A 22,911-nucleotide genomic window follows, 5' to 3' on the forward strand; every position below is an offset into this window, starting at 1 on the left:
GTCTGAGGGTATTGGCTCAGCTGTTTACATTAAGACTGTTGCTGGGGCTTCTGAGGCAGAGGTTAAGCAACGGGAGTAAGTCTGAGTGAATCAGACGGCTGACACTTTCACATGGGCTGTTGGATCACCAGGGACTGGGGTGGGTGGTGGTTTGAGCTCATCGTGGCTCAAACGAGCAGGCAGACACAAAGTGTGGGAGATAATTGAATACTGCAGGAACAGAGAGTGTGGTCTCTGGGAATGGCTACTGTGGTGTATGGTGGAGGCTGAGAATGAGGCTTGTGGGGTGCGGGGGTGGGGCGCGGGGGGTGGGGTGCGGGGGGTGGGGCGCGGGGGGTGGGGTGCGGGGGGTGGGGCGCGGGGGGTGGGGCGCGGGGGGTGGGGTGCGGGGGGTGGGGCGCGGGGGGTGCTTCCAGGCCCTTTAGCTTCCTCTTAATGCAGTGTCTACAGGAAGAAAAAAAACCAAAAGGAAAAAAAAACTGACAAAGATAGAAAAACAAAAACAAGCTGAACACATTGCAAAGTGATCCTCTGGTTTTTAGTGAGCGGATTAGAATCCGCTGGAGGGCTAGTTAAAGCCCAGAGTGTTCAGCCAACTCCAGGGCTCCTGATGCAGAAAATCTGGGGTGGACAAGCATCATTTTCTGTGTTGCATGTGTGCACAGGTGGAGGCCAGACACTCATGTCAAGTATCTTTCTCAGTCACTCGTCACCTTATTTAGTGTGTGTGTGTGTGTGTGTGTGTGTGTATTTGTATGTGTGCACTGTTGTATTTGCATATGCAGAACAGGTGTCTATCTGGAGTGCCTTTTACTATCTCTCTCTACTTTATCCTTTGAGACTAGGTCTCTTCTTGAATGCAGACTTGATGTTCAACAAACTCTGGGCATCTCCTCCTACCCTATCCCTACCCTGACCCCACCCCACCCCAGCTTTATCATCCAAACACAAGGCACAGGTGTGCATCACCAGGCCTTGATTTTTTCACAGGGTCTGGGCATTTGAATTCAGACCTTCAGGTTTGCACTGCCGACTGAGCCATCGCCTCAGCCTCACCCCCTTATTTTTGGGGTCACAGTCTCTTGAAGAACTGGGAACTTAGACTGGTTAGCCAGTGAGCTCCAGGGATCTGCCTTGCCTGCCTTTTTCTGGGCCACCACAGAGGGAGTAGACAACCCTGCTTTGCCTGTACTTTATGTGGGTTCTGGGATCACACTCAGGTTTTTGGGCGTGGACAAGCACCTCACTCACTGAGCCATCTCCCTAGCCCTGAGACGCCACACTTTTAACAGGATTGCATCCCAAGAGACTTAAAGGTCACTGTGTAGGGAGAAAAGTCCTGAGTAAATGTGTTTTGCCACGATGAGGGTGGTCATGTCAGGGCTAAGATGAGGGTGGTCATGTCAGGGCTAAGATGAGCATGGTCATCTCAGGGCTAAGATGAGGGTGGTCATGTCAGGGCTAGGATGAAGGTGGTCATGTCAGGGCTAAGATGAGGGTGGTCATCTCAGGGCTAAGATGAGGGTGGTCATGTCAGGGCTAAGATGAACATGGTCATGTCAGGGCTAAGATGAACATGGTCATGTCAGGGCTAAGATGAACATGGTCATGTCAGGGCTAAGATGAACATGGTCATGTCAGGGCTAAGATGAACATGGTCATGTCAGGGCTAAGATGAACATGGTCATGTCAGGGCTAAGATGAACATGGTCATGTCAGGGCTAAGATGAACATGGTCATGTCAGGGCTAAGATGAACATGGTCATGTCAGGGCTAGGATGAAGGTGGTCATGTCAAGGACCAAATGGCTCAGACCTATGGGAGTGGCAAAGCCTTCCGGAGGTGAGCCTTAGAGGAATGGCGAAGCCTTTCTCTGGACTCTGTGGATGCCCACAATGTTTGCAGAAACTGTCTGCTACAGCTCCTTCCTGACCTAATTTTTATAGCCTGAAGCTTGGTCCTAGGCAGAGACTTCTCCCCCGAAAGAGACCTATCCCGCACAGATGAGCTAAGCTGGCGTGCCTCCTTGTTTGTGTGTCCCTATGCACTAACCGTGCCTCCTTGTGTGTGTGTCCCTATGCACTAACCGTGCCTCCTTGTGTGTGTGTCTCTATGCACTAACCGTGCCTCCTTGTGTGTGTGTCTCTATGCACTAACCGTGCCTCCTTGTGTGTGTGTATCTATGCACTAACCGTGCCTCTTTGTTCATCTATACACAACGAACACCAAGTTCCCAAGGTCTCAGCTCTTCTATACGTGTCTGACTTTTCTTCATTCCCCTGTTGCCCCTAGTCACAGTTCTAGGGCCCGAGCCGTGCAAGGACACTGCACCAAGGCTCTGGAGACTGCTCACCCAGAGGAAGCCGTGTCCTAGGCCCTCATTTGTCAACAGCAGAATCAAAGGGACGTGCCACAGGACGTGCCACAGGACGTGCTGCAGGAGCACTGAGAGACATTCTTTTCAGCTTAGAAGCGTGAGACCCATGAGTCTATAGAGGTGTGCACACATGGTGTTTGTGTGTGCATATATGTGCGTGTGTGTGTGTGTGTGTGTGTGTGTGTGAGTGCATGTGTGCACATGTGTGTGCATGAGTGTGCATATGTGTGTGTGTGTGTGTGTTTTCTCAGCAAGCAATCCAAGGCCTGACCAGAGGATAATAGCTTTCATCTTTGCAGCTTCCAATCCAAGATTGTATCAAGGAATAAAATCTACCGGTCCCCTGCATTCCTAAGTGTCCTGTTTGTTTTGTAGGCTCTGCTTCCAAAGCAACCCACTTGCTGGGACTTCCTGGAGGGGTCATCTGTTTTCTTACTGCACTCCGCATGCTGAGCACAGGGCTGTGTGCCAGGCTCTGATGCTGGGCTTAAAATATTTGGTGCAAAATGGAGGTGCTGGGCCTCTACCAACGATCCTGAGTTTGGGTGTAGCAGCCAAGCCTGGGGGAACAACGTGGGTGAACCCATAAAAACACTGGGTGACAGCACAGGCACACCCATGGAGCTAGTGCTGGTAGTCACCTAGAGATACTGAACCCGGGCTGTAAATTAACCGCAAGGTGTTTTGAAAGACTTCACGCTTGATTCCTGCTTCTGTGGGAGGAGGGCAGCACCTGAAGCTGGAGTGGCGGAGTGGCGTGTGTCACGCATGTGGCACCTTCCCACAAAAGGTTCAGTTGCCACTCAACAGCTGCGGGTCAGACACATTTTCCTAAAAGCCACAACTTAAAAAAAAAACCAACAAAACTATTTTGATTTCTTAATATCTTATTCACCTCTGAGAGAGATTTAACTACATGCTTCACAGCCGGGCTGGGGAGATGGCCCTGTCACTGCCGTACAAACAGGAGGACGTGCGTTTAGATTTCCAGGACACGTGTCAAAAAGCTGTGCATGCTGACAGGCACTGAGCCAGAGCCTTGAGCAGTGGCAGAGACACAGAGATCCCTGGCTAGCACTGGCCAACCAGGCTAGCCGAATCAACACGAGCATCTGCTTCAGTGAGAGACCCCCATCTCAAAAAATAAAGGTGAAGCGCAATCCAAAAAAGATACCGGACACCCACAGGCAAGCACACCGCCCCCCGCCCCACCCACCACACGGGTACACGAGTGGAACGGAATGCTTTAAATTATTCTACTTGGACACGTTCTGCTCAGCCGCACTGAAGTGTGGGCAAGTTCATTGACCCGCTGACCCGTGTACTCGAGATCTAAAGTTAGTATTGATTCTTGTAAATCTAACTGCCATTTGGTTTACATCTGCCCCCTTGTACGCTTAAGCTCTAGGAGCAAATGGCCGCTCGATCACACCCTGTTCCCCAAGGAGTCCGGTATGTTCAGTTTTATTGCTGAAGGCTTGGAAGGCTTGCTAGTTAATCCTTACTTCACAGTCGTCCGCATTGCTACCCAACTGCGATGGCTGCCATTGTTTGTCATCTTGGCAGGATCTGCACTCAACCTGGGAGACTCATCTCTGCGCATGCGTGCGATGGAGCTTCTAGTTTGCGTTTAACTGCGGATGGAAAACCCATCCCACCTGTGGGCAGGACCAACCCGTGGGCTGCGTTGCCGAGCTGAAGGCCAGCCTTCATCGCGGCTTCCTGACTGCTGACGCACTGTGCCCAGCTTCCTCGCGTTCCTGTGTGCTGCCACGCTTTCACGCCACCATGACGGACTGTGCCCTCGCTGGAGAGACGCCTCAGTGGTTAAGAGCACTGGCTTCTCTTCTCGAGGACTAGACTCAATACCCAGCAACCACACGGCAGCTCACAACTACCCAAACCTCCAGTTCTAGGGACTCTGATGCCCTGTTCTGGCCTCTGCACATTATGCGCACACATGCGTGCAGGCAAGAACACCCATGCACATGACATAGTAGAAGACTCTTAAGTTGCTGTTGCCAGGTATTTATTTTGTGACAGCAAGTACAAGTTACTAAGCCCCAGTGTTCAGGTTAAACCACAACACCAAATCTCAGTTCACCAGAATTTCTCTTGTCTTGCTGTCTTTGTTTATTTTTGTGTGCCCGGTGGCCACTTCTGGACCTTGGTGGGTATGACATCGTTGTCTTGGTGGGTATGACATCATTGCCTTCCGTGACATAAAGCCAGGCAGTTGTGGCGACTGTGGTTGATGCCCCGTGACCCTGGTGTGAATCCTGCAGCTGCTTCTTTGGGGCTGAACTTGGCCAAGCTTTAGACTTTAGCCTGACCTTGCTTCCTGGTCTAGAGAGCAGGGTCCAGGGAGATAGTAGTGGTCGGCTGTGGCCATTGAGGGACATCACTTTGGCAACAAAGGTATGATATTGCCATAATAGCCAAAGGTGGCAGATGTAGTAAAGCAGAATTTTGAAAGGTGTGTGTGTGTGTATGTATGTGTGTGTATGCATGCATGTATGTGAAAGCCAGAGGACAGCGTTTGATGTCTTTTCTCCCTGATGGACATAGCCCAGGTTAGCCTCAAACTCAGTACACAGACCTTAAATTGCCACTCCTGCCCTCACATCCATAGTGCAGGGACTGCAGGCCTGAGCTACCATGCCTGATTTAGCCTTGTTCATGCGCCAACAAAAGGCTCTCCCACATTCCCAGCGTCATCCACTTACTTTGAGACAGGGTTTTTCACTGGCCTGGAACTTGCCAAGAAAGCTAGACTGATTATCGTGCAGTCCTCAGAAATCCCCCTGCCTCCACCTCCCCAGCCAGTACTGGGATTACAAACACGTGACTCTAGGCCCAGATTCTTAAAATAGGTTCTGGGGGCAAACTCAGGTTCTTAGGTTTGCAAGTCTAATGCCTTACTCACTGGGTGCGCACTCTCCCTCTCTCTGTCTCTCTCTGTCTCTGTCTCTGTCTTTGTCTCTGTCTCTCTCTTTTTTTCTCTCTCTCTGTTTGTCTGTCTCTGTCTGTCTGTCTCTCTCTCCCTCTCCCTCCCTCCCTCCCTCCCTGGATCCTCCTTCCGTCTCCCCGCCCCCCTCTTTCTACCTCTATAGTTTTATTCTTTTTGGTGGGCCAGAGGAGCTATTCTGTGTAATTGGAATGTTCTCACACCAGGAAATAAAGCATCTGTGGCTAAGTGGGTGTCCAGGCAAGTGTGTCTCAAACTCTTTGTTTTGTTTTTACTTTGAGACAGGGTTTCACTGGCCGGCTTGGAGCTCACTGGGAGTCCTGGAACTCCCAGACAGCCTCCTGCCTCTGCCTCCCAAGTGCTAAGATTAAAGGTGTGGGCCACCACACCCAGCCTGAGCCTCTTTTTAAAGGACCAGCTAAAACCCTAAGTGTGTTTTTTCTTTTTTCTTTTCTTCTTTTTCTTTTTCTTCTTCTTCTTCTTCTTCTTTTTGTTTTTTGTTTTTGTTTTTTGAGACAGGGTTTCTCTGTGTAGCCTTGGCTATCCTGGACTTACTTTGTAGACCAGGCTGGCCTCGAAATCACAGCAATCCTCCTGCTTCTGTCTCCTTAGCGCTGGGATTAAAAGTGTGCCACCATATCTGGCCTTAAGTATGTTTTTTCTAATCCTCCGGGCTTTCTCACTCTTTCTCTGAGAAGAGGCTACGCTTGCCTCCGCAGCCCTCAGCACAATAGCTGGCTAACCACCATTGCTGAAAAGTCTTCCTTTCTCAGACCCTTACTCGAAAGCCATTGCTCTCTCTTCCTCACTTCCATCTCAGCCCTCCAGGCAGCTTCTGAGACATTTTTTTTTTCCAGCTTGCTTGCCACGTTGTTTTTCTCTCCAACCCTAATAAAATGTTCTTTCAGCTTCATTTTGAGACCATTTTAAATTATTTTATTAAGGAGACGGAGAACCTACAAAAGGGACCCCCCCCCAATTCCCTGGTAACACTTCTAGACCAGAAGTGACACCTCTGCTTCTTCCTGGAGGGTCAGGAGCGCTGAGCCTGCAGAATCTCTGGGCCCGGATGGCTCTCCCTGCCCCTCCAGGCAGGCAGTGCTCAAGGGAGCAGGGGATGGCAAGGTGCCCGGTGTGAATAATGAATAGCACCCTCATTTCTATCTGTGGGTTGGCTGTTTACACACCACATCGCAGGACTCTAGAGCCCGAGGAAATCTGACTTGCAGCCAGCTCAGGCTCCCTTCCTCCTGTGTGCCTAGCTCAGGAAAAGGCAGAACTCTTACCCATGTACCATCTGGCTCCTCGCATGCGGGCACGCTCACTAGGAATAGCAGAGGTGGTTCTGTTAGGCCGGGAAGGCATCTCGAGGCACAGATGCTGAGTTTATGTGGTAAAATATGGCTTCGGGCCAACGCGCTAATCACGAGCGCCTCTGAAGTGCTTCCAGTCGGCTGGATGAGGTGGCTCCCCCGCTCTCATGTTGTTTGTACAAGCTGGTAGTTAGAGGTGTTGTGTACAAGATGTTTGTAGTCATAATTTCTCCAAACAGGTTAAGGCTAACATGATGAGAATCAGCATATTAATGTGCTGTGTTTCAAATTAGAATCATAAACACACTTTCCTCATTGGAGGCCTAATCTGCTAAGAAGAAGCCAGATGTTTAACGACGAAACCATTATTCAGGAGGAACCATCAAAGTAAAACAAATTGTTGCTGTGGTTTAAGCGGAAGGCAACACCTGTCTCCTGCCGGGGAACTTGGACAAAATGCCTGGAGAAGATTCTTTGCTTGCGTTAGACTTTCCAGCCTTTTGCTGTTGGTCGAGGAAGGATCCTTCCAGAAGAATTGTTCATTACAGAGGTGGCCCCTTTAGGACACAGCTGTAGGCCGGCATCAGATGGGATGGAGTGGGATTTGGAGAGACATTGATCTAGGAGGCTTTTGAGATCGCCGTTTGCTATAAGCCCCCCTGTTGCTCACGCTGTTATTTCCAAGCATGGAGCAGGGAAGGAACAGGGCTATGGGGGCATCCGTGCCCTCCACCTGCATCCGGAGCTTGCACATTTTTACCTTCCTCTCTTGCAGGGGAATTCATCCCACCAGCACCCTCTCATCTTTAGGGAGCCCCCACTCCCCCCTTTCTGAAGGCTCAGGAGAGTATCTCCTCTTTTCCATGTCCCTCTCCACAGTCCTGTCATCCGGTCTCCTCTCCTTCTCCTTCTCTTTCCCACGTCCTGTCACAAAGGGCATCTGAAAGCTGGCTGTGCAGTCCTCGCACTCACTTGCGGGGCTCAGGCAGGAAGGTGGTAAGTTAGAGGCCAGCCTGGGCTAATGGTGAGTGAGAAACAGCTCTTCAGAACTATATGGCAAGACTCTAAGATGAGGAAACAAAGAAAGAGAAAAGAAAGGAGTATTTTCAGTTGTTCATTATACTGAAGAACACACACAAAGCAGGGCAGCATTGCCAGTTTGGACACCGTAGGTGATTTTACAAAACTCGATGCCACCACACGTCTTAATTATCCAAAATGCTCCAGAGCCATTTTTAAGAGTTCCAATTTATTTATTTATTTTATAAATTTGCCTTGATCGTGGTAGACTTGGTGGGGGAGGGGGAGGGGGAGAACAAGTCCTTTTAGGAATGCACCAGAAGGCTGTTGCCTAGCAAGCACATCGGGTCTGTTTGACATGCTCTCCATCTTAATAACTACAGCAGAGAGCCGCAGCCGCGTGGAGTGGGAAGAGCGCGGGTCCCTCCTCTTGGGTTCTAGCGCTGGGCGTGACTGAGTTCTGAAAGGTTTCAGAGGGATCGCGGCCTCGCCTGAAGTTTCCAGTTAAAACCCGGAGGGCAAGTGTGGCTTCAAGGGCTCATTTATCCTGCTGCCTTTTGCTTTATCAAAGGCCAGAAAAGAATTCGCCCAGAGCCTCAAGCGTCTGTTCTCCTGTCGCAGATATCCTGACATGTTACTTTCTCAGTGCTTGAGAGAAAAGGCTAATTTGGGCTCCGCGTTTCCGAATGTTACGAAGGCGTGGCTGAGTGGATCAGTCTGCGTGGGCGGGAGTATGCCTTAGCAACTGTCCACATCGTGATAGACAAGAAAGGACGAAGAAGGCCAGAACCAAGGGCAGGTGCAATCTTCCGAGGTCTTCTCCCACGACCGACCGCAACCAGCTGGGCTCTTCCACCTAAGGGTTCCACAGCCAACGACGCAGCGCACCACCAGCTGGGGACCAAACACCCCAAACGTGAGACTGTGGGGGATATATCAGTTCGAAACTATTAACACCTGGAGTCTATGAACGACATCTCCTTTTCCTTGAAATAATTGTGACCTCTCTCTCTCATATCAATTTCCCATGTTATTTTTTTCCAGTTTTATTTCTTTAAAAGTATCTCTTAGGTGTCCTTTTAATTTTAATGTGTCGTAGTAGGATCTGACTCAGCTGTGACTCAGCTGCCACCTGCTACCTGAGGTCTCTCAATAGTACCTGTCCCCTTGTTTTGTTTTATTTTTTAAGCATGTGACTGTTACATTCTGTGACAGTACCCTTGGCCTGTTTCCTTCCACTCAGGGTGACTCTAGTTGTTAGGTAGGTCATCTGTGTTCCAACTTAAGTCTGCTTATCGGTGATGACCATTCATTATATTAGGGTTGCCATGGCAACTTATTGGGATAATGGATAATGAATATTGTGTCCTTCGCATGGTGTCTGACTCAGGGAAATAGGTGGTATAGGGTAATCATTTTTATCAGCTATATTAGTGTTGATTTATGTTTTTGATTCTGAGAATTGCACAGTTGAAGCTGGTTCATTCACACGGAAGCCTTTTGCACAACCGAGATAAACGCCTGTCTCCTTTTGGCCCTTAGTCCTCTCCTAATGTATTCTAAAAACACTTTTTAATTAAGTCTTCAAAAACCTCAGAAACATACAGAATACGGCATTTAACCATGTTTTTATTATCTTGAAGATTCATTGACATTGAGACAGGTTAACTCCTGACAACACCCAGCCTACCTCAAAGAAGACGATGAGCATCAAAGAACCTCCTTATGGAGATGGCTTCAAATGTGGCAAACTAGCTGGGGGGCAAAATGTCCTCATTTCTACCACAGACAGAGTTCTGCCTAAAAACGGGCAAACATGGAAGCAGGCAGAATTGACGGCCGAACTCTGCCAAGACAGGGTAAGCAACCTCCATAGTTCCCGCCTCACAAATATGTCTGTCAGATACACTGGGCCAGAAGGCTGAAGAAGACGCTCCAACGTTACAGAGAGTTTTGGGTGACTGTTCAGACAGCAAACTGTCTCTGTCATCTTCCCATTTTGGAAGATTCTAACTTGCACTCCCTGTATACTCAGGTAATTATTTTTACTCCTTAAGTCTCTGATGGGGTTGAATACCAGATAGTTTAGTTTTACAATTAATCTCGGTTGTCTAGGGGTTAAGATGCTTTTAGGTCTAGATGGATCTTATAAGCTAATGACGAGATATGATAAATATTGATTTACATTCAGAATTTTAGATGCACCAAGATAGGAAAGATGTTTTCTTCTAGGATGCCAAATACAAATAGCCAAAACACTATTAATGTAACATTTATATAATTCCTGATTGTTTCAGGGTTCCTCTTGCTGTAGGTAGTTTATTGTATATATGTGTAATAATATAAATGCATATGTTAAAAAAACCTATTCATTGACTCTTCGTGAATTTCACATCGTGTACCCCAGTCCCACTCATCTCCCTGTCTCCTCATATTTGCCCAGCAACCTCCCCCCAAAATAAAACACACACACACACACACACACACACACACACACACACACACACCAAACAACAACAAAAAACAAAGCATAGGAAACATCTCACCATGGAAGCTGCAGTGTGTCACAGTGTGTCCCACAACACATCCCTCTGTCCACACAGCTTTAATTGCAAATGTTCATCGCAATGAGTCATTGGTCTGATTCAAGATCTCTGGCTTCTATGACGTCATCAATATTGGATCCTCTTCGGGACTCCTCCCAGCTATCCTGCTGTTGCCCTGTGCCGTGGAGACCCTGCAGCAGGACTGGCCCTTTCACGCTTCCCAACCATTCGCAGATGACAGAGATTCTGGGGTGGACCATCTCCGAGCCCTGGATGGTAGCAGAGTTGGTCAGCCCACTGCCTATCTCTTATCTGCACCACCGGGGTGAGCTCTCCAGCACGGCTCCCCAGTGCCACCATCAACGGGAGACAGGGTCATCTCATCTCTCCTGTTCTCACGCCCTAGGGGCCAGCTCGCCCACACCCCAATCTCCAGAGCCAGCTCCACAGTGCTGCCCAGCCAAGGCTTGGCGCCCATTCTTCCAGGTGCTGCAGCCTGTGAGAGGCTGGGCCGGCTGTTCTGCTCTCACTCCGTGGGCTGGCTGGCTTACCCGTGCCTTTGCCATCAGGGCCAGGCAGAGCACAGGGACCCACTCTCCCTAGTGAGGGGCCAGGGCGCTCTCTCTCTCTCTCTCTCTCTCTCTCTCTCTCTCTCTCTCTCTCTCTCTCTCTCTCTCTCATGCCCTGCGGCCAGCTCTCCTGACTGACACAGGTGTCAAAGGGGGAAAATGATAACTCATCACCCAGACCTCCACACCACCTCACAGCAAAGGAGTGTCAGGGGGCCATCTCTCCCACACGCTCACCCTTAGGGCTGGCTATCCTGTGTCCCCACCCGCGGGGTTGGCTTTACTGTCCTGTCCAGGTGAGGTTCAGGACCCTCTCTCCTGAGTGCTACAGCTGGTGAGGGGCAGAGCTAGCTCTCCCAAGCTCATGACCCTGTGAGCAGCTTTCCCTGACAGGCTGAGGTGGGAGGTCATCACTTCTGCCCCTGACTGATATAAGAGCAACAGCACCCACAGGGTGTCTTTTTGCCTGTTGTCAGGGGGTTCTCCTAATATTTAATTTAATTTCTCTATGTAGCCTTGGTTGTCCTGGACTTGCTTTGTAGACCAGGCTGGCCTCGAACTCAGAGAGATCCTGCCTGCCTCTGCCTCCCCAGAGTGCTGAGATTAAAGGTGTGTGCCATTCATGCCCAGCTTTTCCTAATATTTTAAACTAACTGGACACAGTTTTCACATATCAAGGCTTGAATCCTCTGTAATGGTCTCTTGCCTGAAGCAGATTCAAGTTTCTGTGTGCATGTGTGCGTGTGTGTGTGCGCGCGCGTGCGCGCGCGCACGCGTGTGTGTGTGTGTGTGTGTGTGCATGTTTGTGAGTATACACATATCTGGAGGCCAGAGCTCAATGTCAGGTGTCTTCCACAGTCAGTCTCCCCAAATCTTTTCTTTCTTTATTTTCATGTGTGTGGTGCATGTATGTGTGTATAAGTATATGCATATATATATATATATGGACATGTGTATGTGAATATGCATGTACAAGCTCAAGACTGAGGTTGACACTTAACATTGACTATATCTATATAACATCTTATAAAATACCTATATCTTATTGGCTCTAGTGGACAGGGAGGGGGGTGCTCTACATTTTTCTAAGGTGAGGAGACAGATGGGGAGCTTATTTGAAATAAGAAGAAGTGTGAATCAACACAGTTGTTCAGACTGTTACTTTTGACCTTGATATCTGCTCCTCCTCAAGACCTGGAGACCATGAGAAATTATGGGAGAACTGACTCCAACTGGTTGGGAGGAATGGCTGAACCCTGGGGTGAGGGTTCGATGACCCTCCCTGTTCCTCCTTCTGCGAGGAAAGGTCAATAACCCCTGCCCTGCCCCGTTCAGCTGTGATGGTCTTTTGCAAGCTGGCACAGCTGAACTCCTGAAGATGGTGGCATTTGGCTAGGAGGCTAGTCCTATATGAAACACACAGCAGGTGCCTTTACCCACTGAGCCGTCTTGCCGTCTCCCACTGGCCCCCCAATGAGTGAATCTTAACTGTTAAACAAATGAGACATTTCTCAATTTATTTGAGTGCCCAGATGTCGGTGGACAAGCCAACCTTGAGGCTTTCTCTTTGTTGCAATACAGTAGGTCGGCTGCTGTAGCCACACTGTGTATTCATGATGAGCCTAATGTGTGTTGCACAAAAGGGATGGTATATTTGGCCAATACTCTTTAACCAGCTTAATTCATTAACTTGTGCCTTTCTTTGAGGCCTTAAAGTTTTGAATGGGGCATCTATTGGGTGCCTTCTCTCTCTCCACCTCTGAGGGCCCCATCTAACAAATCGCCCACTGCGCCGCCGTACTTGAGGGGCCGCAGCTTAAGGAAGTTAACACTCCCATTGAAAGTGAGCAACTTTATTCTGAGCCTTCCACATTAGAAGGATCATCCCCCAATTTTTTTTGAATTACTTAAGGATGTGAAAAATATCTTTATTTTCTGTTTGATGACACTTCTTGGTAATGTGAGGAATTATAGAATAATACCTTAACTTGGGAAGGATTGTACTCTGAAATAAATCAAGTCGGGTCCTTAGCTCTTGCCTGTTAAGTACCAGTTTGACATTGGAAATGATCCCAACTTAGTGGTTTCGAGAACCCCACGGCCGGCGCTATCGCCTCCAGCCACTTGAAGGCCATTTGGACGTGGCTGATGAGGAAGCTCATTTAGTTTGGAAGGATTGAACTTGAAAACTTAAGTCCTAATGATAGAGTGTCCACCACGTAACCTCAGAGTTCAAATCTGTATTCGTTTAAAAAGTTTTTTTTAAAAAAATAAAAAAACCCAACACTCTTACGTCTGTGTCTCTTTTCCTGATGAAGTTTAGGATGGAATAAAAATTAATGTTGAGAAATGGCAGACATAAGACTAGAGGCCTGTGTGTCTCAGGAGGCCGCACTGGCTGCTGCGACTGGGTCCTGCTTCTGCCTGAGGTGGCTCTGAGGCCCTGAACAAATCTGTCACCCTTTCTGGGGCTATGTCTCTTTAACTGGAGAATGAAGCTGGAAATGGCGCCTGCTGTGGGACACTGTCCTCTGGGCCAGAGCACAGCCATTGGGGTCTTTATCAGAGCGGCTGTGACCATCTGCCAAAGAATCATCAACACGGGGCATGCTCATTGTTGCTGTTCCCTCAGCCACAGGAATGGGTGGAGATGGCCCTTCCCCTGAAATTCACCAGGCACACCCTCCTGCATTGCCTCCCAGCTGTATGCGATGACCCCTCCAGACACATATGGCATGGGGGAGGTGCTACAGTGTGTGTGTGTGGGGGGGCGTGGAGAGTTAGCTGACGTCATCAACCGTGCCTGGGTGTTTGGTTTTGAAGGCTCCTGTGCTCCTTTAAGTGAGCACAATAATCTCATTGGTTGACCAAGCCAGACAGGTGTGGAATCATTGCCTTGGTCATCTGGAGTGAGCAGACGTTGGCCATGTTCTCAGACAAGGCTTTTGTGGTGCTTTGAGTAGGTATGGCCCCCATAGACTGTGTGTGAATGTTTGGCTCATAGAGGGTGGCCCTACTGGGAAGGGTGGCCTTGTTGGAGTAGAGGTGACCTTGTTGGAGAAAGTGTGTCACTGTAGAGGTGGGCTTTGAGGTCTCTTATGCTCAAGTTCTGCCCAGTGGGCACACAGTCTCCTTCTGCTGCCTGCAGATCAAGATGTAGAACTCTCAGCTCCTTCTCCAGCACCGCGTCTGCCTGCACGCCGCCATGTTTCCCGCCATGATGATAATGGGCCAAACCTCTGAAGTTGTAAGCCAGACCCAATGAAATGTTTTCTTTTATAAGAGTTGCTTTGGTCATAGTGTCTCTTTACAGCAATAAAACCCAAACTAAGACAGCCTGAGCAATGGTGCTCTTCCCAGAAGGGCCGATGAGAAGCCTAACTTTCTTTGGACAGTCTTCAGGAGGGAAAGCAGAGCTACTGCGAAGCTCATGAATTTCAGGACTCTTTACTTGCACATACCTCTTTTAAACAAGCATCTGTGTGGACACCTAATTTTTGGGGGGTTGTCGTTATGTTATTCTCAAATAGGGCCCCCCAAATATCTGGTTTATTTTTTTTAAAAGACAATTGCGTATCATCTATTTATCTATTTATCATCTGTATACCATCTATCTGTCTACTTATCTATTTACCTATCTATCTATCATCTATCTATCGATCCATCTGTCTATCTGTCTGTCATCTGTCTATCTGTCTATCTGTCTATCTGTGTGTGCATGCATGTATGCACTCATCACAATATGCATGAGGAGGTCAGAGTATAAAGTTCAGCAGCTTGTTCTCTGTTTCAGTCATGTTGGTCCAGGTCATGGCTCAGCCTGCCAGGCTTGGTGGCAGGTGTCCTTAGCTGCTGAGCCACCTCACCTGCCCTTACCTGGCTAGCTCTTCTCCTGTTAAACCCACTTCCCAAGATAGCTGCATCATTACTCTCGCTTTGGCTCAGGCTATAGCATCTCCATCCACGTAAAGAATGCTGTTATTAACTGTTCAGATGCAGTGCTATTTTGGGATCTCTCTATGATGTATGTTCGGTGGGGCTCTCCAGGGCAGGAGTCATCCAGAGGGAGAAGAATTAATTTGTATCCACACATATATTAAACAATGAATTTATTTCTGCCAAAGAAAACCAAGAGTGTAGACACTTCCTTGATGAGATTTAATAATTTGTAGAGTGATCTACTGATGAATGCTGCCTGGTGTCAGGACAATAAAGCCACTGAGATAAGATGTATAGCATTCATTAAACGCTTCTGATCTGCACACAGGGATGTGCAGTTTATTGTATTTGGTTAGGTGGGCGAGGTTTCTTTCTTTCTTTTTTTTAAGCCTTCTGTGTCTGTTTATCAGAGGAAGAAGAGCTCACTAGCATCACAGAACAGAGGCGTGCACTGGGGTCCAACGGGGCCAGGGAAGGGAGAGGCAGTCGGCAAGCAGAAGCCGTGGGTCTAACCCCCGATAACCAGCACACGCTAACTTTGTCTTGCAAAGCAAGCTGACTTCCTTGGACAAAAGAGTTTAGTTAATGAAGCTCTGAGAGAGGTTTTTGTTATTGTTGTAAAAGTGTAGCTCATGCCAAATGGGGCATTTGTGTGTGTGTGTGTGTGTGTGTGTGTGTGTGTGTGTGTTTAGGTCAGAGGCCAATTTCAGGCGTCAATCCTCAGAATCCATCCACCTTGTTTTTTGAGACAGGGTTTTTAAATGGCCTGGGGGCTCATCAAAATAGTCTAGGCTGGCTGGCTACCTGTTTGCATTTGCCCCACTCTGGGGCTACAAGTGTGCGCCACACCGCACCTGGCTTTTGTATCTTATGTGGGTTCTGGGGCTCTGACCTAGGACCTCCTGCTTTGTCACTGAGTGCTTTACTGACCGAACCACCTCTTCGGCCCCTAACTCTCCATTTCCTGTGACCCCTAGTCCGGCTGCCCATCTTGAGGATGCTGGTAACCGGGGTACAAACACCCATATCCAAGGGTCTTTAAGCCGTCCCTCCTGGTGGAAGGACAGGCATCCTGAATGGCTGTCACAGCCAGGCAGAGATTTTAAGAAAAACAAAACCAAAAACAAACCCCTTGGTGAACATTCTCCATTCCTGAGGCATCTAAGTCAGATAACAGAACAAGGGACTTTGAAGAAATGATTTTCACTGGAGAAGTTTAGGTGAGAAGGACAATAAAGTGGGCAGTGTCTAGTCTGACACCTTGAGCCGCACCCGAGCGAGCTCCCCGAGGAGCCCTTGGAGCCGAGTTCTCCTCCGGCTAGTCGCCGCAGATTAGAATGGAAACCTAAGTTGGAGCCTAAGACATTTGTTAGTGTGGATATTTTATTTATGTGAAGTAGAAATATATACATATCTCTGTAGACAGGCAGATAGACAGACAGACAGGCAGACAGGCAGACAGGCAGACAGGCAGACAGACAGACAGACAGATGATAGATAGTCACCCCAAAACAAACAAACAAACCAAGGTGGAAAAATGGCACCTGGGAAATGATAGGGGAGGCTGTCCTTTGGGCTCCCATGTGCACACATGTGCACTCACAACCTCACTAACATGTACACACACACACACACACACACACACACACACACACACACAATGGAATCTGGTTTTTCTTTGTGTAACTTGTGTGCAGAAAAGTTCTTTGACATTACCTTGTGCTGCTAAAATAGTTGTGGGTGTTTTTCCTTCATCCCCCTGCCCTTTGAATGTCCGTATCTAAGTATTTGTTCCATCCCCGCCGAGGGTTTGCGCTGCAGGAGACACTGGAGACGCAGTGGTGCTTCGGCCAGCCGTGGCCGCTACAGAGACTGAAAGCGACTACAGATGAAAACGTTCAGAGAGCAGCCTTCCTGCCTCTGCCTCCTGTGCACACACTCCAGGGGGTGACATTAGACAAAGGTTGCTGCCACTAAGTTGTTCTCAGTTCTGTGTCACAGGTCTGAAAGGACATAGAGGAGTGGCGTCTTATGAACTAACATTTCTACAAAGGCGCACAGGAAACGCATGATCAGAGATTGCAGAAGCCCCGTAGGATGGAGGAGTCACATGGAGGCGATTGCTGGTGACCAGCCCCATGCAAAATGGATTCCGGTGTGTTTTGCTAATGAGACATTAGGAAATCCTGATTCCTTACTCTCAGGATCAAGGTTTCCAGGGTCTTTAATTAAAAGTTAAACTTAGGGGTCCAGGGAGATAGGCCAGTAGGAGGAGGCATAGCTCTGCGAGCCTGAGGACCTGAGACCAAAGTGCTAGCATCCACATTGAAAGGCCAGGTATGGCTGCACGTGTCTGTACCCCAGCACTGTCTGGCAGAGATAGGCAATCCCCAGGCTCTCACTATGCAGCCAGCGGAGCCTGAGAGGTGAGCTCTGCTTCAGTGAAAGGCCCAGTCTCAAGGAAACGAGCGATCAAGGAAGACACCTGCTTCTCTGTGCACTCAGGGAACACCTACCTGTAGACCACACATGCGCACACACGCACATGCACAGACACATGCACGCTCCCCGCTCAAACTCGCTCACATGCACATGTGCACACACATAATCTGAGTTGACTTTTTAAAATGTCAGATATTTTTTAAAAATCTTTGATTCCTTTTGATTTTCTTGTCCCTATAAGTGCACTGTTGTACCTCAGGACCTCGGCCCCAGGGCCACCGACTCTGTGGAGCATGGAGAGATGACACAGGAGTCTCACAGGCTGGATCACAAGCTCTCACCAATGCATACATGAACCACATCTGCCACCATTTCAGAGCCTTTGACCCCTTACATCTCCCAAAGTGTCTGGACCAGGGAAGGCACCTGCAGAAGGGAGGTCAGCTAAGCTTACTTGGAAAGCTCTGAGGAGAGAGAGGCACGTGGTCTTGTGTGGGGCTGGACGCCAAGGCCGGGTCTCCACCCATGATTGCTCTGCGTGCGTCTGTCTAACCACGTGGTCCTTTTCCTTCCTAGTGCTGCTCCCCTTTAGTGCAGCTCCTCGCGTTGTGGTGAGCCCCAACCACGAAATTATCTCCGTTGCTGCCTCATAACCGTAATTTTGCTATTGTTATGAATCCTGATGTAAATATTTTTGGAGCCAGAGGTGTGCCGAAGGGCTCAGGACCCACACGTTGAGAACTGCCGAATCCATCTCATCCTGCAGCGGAAGCAGCTCCATCTCTTCTCGCCTGCCCCTAACACCTGAGCTGCAGAGCTCACCTGGGCCTAGGGACTTGGCTTCTTTCACAGTGGCACTTTGCAAGGTATGCTTGAGTAGCGAGATTCTAGCCAGTGGGATGCAACAGGAAGGTAACTGTGCTGGTTTCCTGCCGTGACTTTAAAACTGTAATGGTTACTACTGACTGTCAAAAATCTCTAGGCGTGCCATAGAAGGAGTTTCCACGCTAGGGTGATGGGAGCAGGAAAGCCCGCTCAAAGCGTGGGTGACTCCGTCCCGCGGTCTGAGGTTCTAGACTGAACAGGAAGGAGAAAGGAAGTTGAGCACCAGCCTTCGTCTCCCTCTGTTTCCTGATGGTAGATAGGATGTGACCAGCTGCCTCGGGCTCCTGGTACCAGGATCCCCTACCGTGATGGGCTGTAGTCTAGATATGTGAGCCAAAAATTAACACTTCCTTCTGTAGGGTTTGTTGTTTTCTTTTTTTCAGGTATTTTATCACAGCCACGAGAAATATAACCAATATGCACAACGTTCCTAAATAGCTTCCTCCTCCCTCTCCCTGTCCTGGTGGAGAGCGGCAGAGGCAGGGGGATGGAGACACTGGGCTGAAGGTGGCAGGGCTTTCCACTAAACCCTGGAAAGCCCTAGACCTCCAGCTCACAGAGTGTAATCACAGAGAAGCATCCATCTTGCCAAACCTGTAGTAGTTTTAAATCTCTATAGATATGGTAGCCAACCGACCAGTGTGTTTGATAGAAGAAGCACACTTGCTGTGTGTGTTGCCATGCTCCTTATGCTGGCTGGGTTTATGTCAACTTGACGTAAGCTGGAGTCATCTGAGAAGAGAGAACCTTAACTGAGAAAACTCCCCAACCAGATTGGCCTGTCAGCAAGCCTGTTTGTTGTTGTTGTTAAGTGTCATAATTGATTATTAATGTGAGAGGGCCTAGCCCACTGTGGGTGGTGCCACCCCTAGGCTGGTGGTCATGAGTGCTATGAGGAAGCAAGCAGGCAAGTTGGGGCGTGGTGGCGCACGCCTTTAATCCCAGCACTTGGGAGGCAGAGGCAGGCGGATCACTGTGAGTTCGAGGCCAGGCTGGTCTGAAAATAGAATTCAGGACAGCCAAGGCTACACAGAGAAACCCTGTCTTGAAAAACCAAAGAAAGGGAGGAAGGAAGCAAGGAAGGAAGGAAAAGCCTCCTCTCTAGTTTCTTCTTCAGTTCCTGTCCCCAGGTTCCTGCTGTGACCCCCTTTGATGACAGGATCACCATGTGGCACTGTAAAGCAAAACAAACCTGTCCTCTCCACATTCCTTTTGGCCACGGTGTTTTATCACAGCAACGGAAACCCCTAGCTAAGACACTCATGTTTATCATATTAAAAATAACTAGTGCTGGGCTAGAGAGGCAGCTCAGCAATTAAAGACAAGGATCACAACCCAAAATAACTATGGTTTTGGATGTGGGGGAGGGTGTTTGGGAGCCCAGAGCATGTGATCAATCTGGAGGACTCAGCCAGATCTTGTCAAAAGAAACTTTCAGATACCTACAACTGAAAGCCTGCATCATCTCCATTTGCCCTGTGATGTTACATTTGCAGTTAAAATGAATCTCGTTTTCTTAGATATTTAATTTTTAATTAAAAAACTGTGTGCATGGGCTTGTGTGTTCATGTGAGCGTAGTGCCCACTGAGGCAGGAAGAGGCACCGGATGCCCTGGAGTTGGAGTTACAGGCAGCTGTGAGCCACTAGCCGTGGGTGCTGGGAACCAAATCTGGTCCTCTGTCGGAGCAGTAAGTGCTCTGAAGAACTGAGCCATCTCCAAGTCCTTGATCTCAATTCTTTTCCTTTCAGGAGCAAATTCTATTCTGACTTTGGGTTTATCAATGTATACATTATTTCATACTTTCAACTACATGTTTATGTGTTTAAACTTTATTTTAAAACAACCAAATCCCTTTTTTTCAAACCAATATTTAGTTTTAAAGATTTCTCTAAGGTGATTTATGAATGGATGGCTGAATATTTGAACTACTGTGTCATATTTTACCATATCAATAAATTTAAAGCAATCCTTTCAGTGGTGAATTTAGAGATTGTTTCTGAGTTTTTTAGCTGTTAGGTCAGTTACTACCAAAAAATGACCTCTTTTTATATGCAAAATATACCTAGAGGCAGTTGGACTTTGCAGTATATATGGCTCCAATTTTATATTATTGCTTCCCAAAGTACATTTGAATAAAAACAATCCCTATTCCCATTAGCACTGTTCTATGTCAATACGTGATATTGTTGGACATTTTGCTGTCAATTTGATAACACAAACTTTTAATTTACATTTTTTTCACATTTTTCATGTGTGTGTATGTATGTGCGTGTATGTGTGTGTGCGTGTGTGCATGTGTGTGTGCATGTGCGTGTGTATGTGCGTGCCTGTATGTGTGTATGTGTGTGTGTGTGTGTGTGTGTGTGTGTGTGTGTGTGTGTACAGCAGCACTTGTGATTGGATGTACATACTCCTGTAAGCCTGTGCGTGTGGAGGTCCGAGACTGATGCTGGGAATCATCTTCAGTGCTCTTGCTCCTGACTTACTGAGGCAGGCCTCTCAACCAAACCCACACATAAGTTAAGTCTTGCCCCCCACCCTGTGTTGGAGGTCCCCGCCCCCACCCCGTCTCTGCCTTCTGAGGTTGGGATTATAGGGACACCACACTTACCTGGCATTTATGTGGGTTCTGGGAATCCAACCTCCGGTCCTCACATTTACACAGCGACCTCATTAACCACTGAGGCGTCTCCCCAACACCCCACGTGCGTTTTAAAAATTATTACTGAATTTAAACTTTTTATGTTTGTCTTTATCATTTAGTTGTTGTCTTTGAATTTATGTTTTCCTTTCTTGTTGGATGGAGGGCATTTAGAAAATGAAGCCTGCCACCTTTATTATTATTTTTTCTTACCTGTGTCTTGTGTTTGTAACTTACTCATTGTGTCTTTTATTGTGAAAAGTTAAAATATTAGCATAGAAAAATGTATTTATTGTTTTCCATTAATGATTTCTAGTTGTTAGGTCATTTGTCATAAATGTTTCTACACTCCAGTGTTATGTTGGATATTAATTATAGAGAGCTTTGTACAATATAATGTTTCTGTAAGTCTAAAATGCTAAAGATTTATTTTGATTCTGTGTATGAATGTGTGTGTGCATGTGTGTATGTGTGTGTATGTATGTGTATATGCATGCATGTGTGTATTTATGTATGTGTGTGCATGTGTGTATGTGTGTTATGTATATGTATATGTGTGTATGCATGTGTGTATGCATGTGTGTATGTGTGTATGTATATATGTAGGTATGTGTGTATGTGTATATTTGTGTGTATGCATGTGTGTATGTGTGAGTGTGTGCATTATGTGCTTGCGAGGCTTGATAAATGTGTAGGATCTCCTAGACTTGAGTTCTAGGCAGTTATGAAGTGTCTGATGTGGGTGATTGGACCCAAAACTAGAGTCTCTGAAGACTAACAAGTGCTTGTAATCACTGAGCAATTTCCTCAGGCCCTAAAACTTTGAAAATAAAACAGTTCGTACCTGGGGATGTTGCTCAGTGATAGAGCACTTGTTTAGCCTGGGCAAGGCCTGGCCTCAGTCTTTGGCACCATAAAAAAAAAAAAATCATGGGTTATTTTAAATATCACTGTGGTTGGTGTATTTTTAAATGAAAGTGACAAAAACAAAACAAAACAAAACAAAAACTATTGAAGGGCTGGAGAGATGGCTCAGAGGTTAAGAGCACTGCCTGCTCTTCCAAAGGTCCTGAGTTCAATTCCCAGCAACCATGCGGTGGCTCACAACCATCTATAATGAGATCTGGTGCCCTCTCCTGGCCTGCAGGGGTACATACAGGCCGAGCACTGTATATGTAATAATGAATAAGTAAGTCTTTAAAAAATCTTATTGAAGAATAAAATACTAATAATTTATTGAGTGGAAATTATCCAAACAAAATTTATCAGGCAGTTCCTCCCCACTGTCGCGTCTCTGGTCCTGTCTCCCTTCATAAAGCACAAACCGCTCACTTCTCTTTCTCTCCCATCTCTCCACCACATCCTTGCTCACCACAGCGGTGCTCCCCTGGCCTCTGGCTGACTTCTGCCCGGCCCACCTGCCTGGGTGAGCTACAAAGATCTTATATGCTCTCTTTGTTCTTTCTTATTTTTATTTTTTTCTGAATGAAATAATGTGTGTGTATATATATATGTGTGTGTGTGTGTGTGTGTGTGTGTGTGTGTGTGTGTGTGCATGTATGCATGTATGTATGTATTGAGGCAGGATCTCATCATGTGGCCTTGGCTGTCTTGGAACTTACTATGTAAACTGAGCTAACCTAAAGCTACCAGAAATCTGCCTGCCTCTGCCTCCCAAGTGCTGGGATTAAAGGTGTGCACTACCATACTTGGCTCTGTGTGTGACAACTTGAAAAGATCCATCTGTAACTCTGATATTTAAAAATTTTTAAGTGTGTGTGTGTGTGTGTGTGTGTGTGTGTGTGTGTGTGTGTGTGTGTAAGTATGTGTATGTGTGAGTGTGTCTGTGTGAATGTGTGTGTGTGTGTGTGTGAATGTGTGTGTGTCTGTGTATGTGGGCGGGGGACATATGCACATGTGGATGCAGTTGACTACAGATGCCAGAACCCCTGGAGCTGGGGTTGTTGCTGTTGTGCTCAGCACTAACCCCGAGAACCAAGCCTCTGCTGGAGCAGCAGGTGCTCTCAACTGTCTCTTCAGTGCTGAAACTTTAGCATCCTTTTCTCTTAGTTTAGTCTATTGTCTAAGCTTTCAATGGATGGTCTCTCTGTGTAGCCTTGGCTGTCCTGGACTCGCTTTGTAGACCAGGCTGGCCACGAACTCACAGAGATCCTCCTGCCTCTGCCTCCTGAGTGCTGGGATCACAGGT

Source organism: Acomys minous, assembly GCF_964271855.1.
Source record: "Acomys minous genome assembly, chromosome: 5".
NCBI classification, from domain to species: Eukaryota; Metazoa; Chordata; class Mammalia; order Rodentia; family Muridae; genus Acomys; species Acomys minous.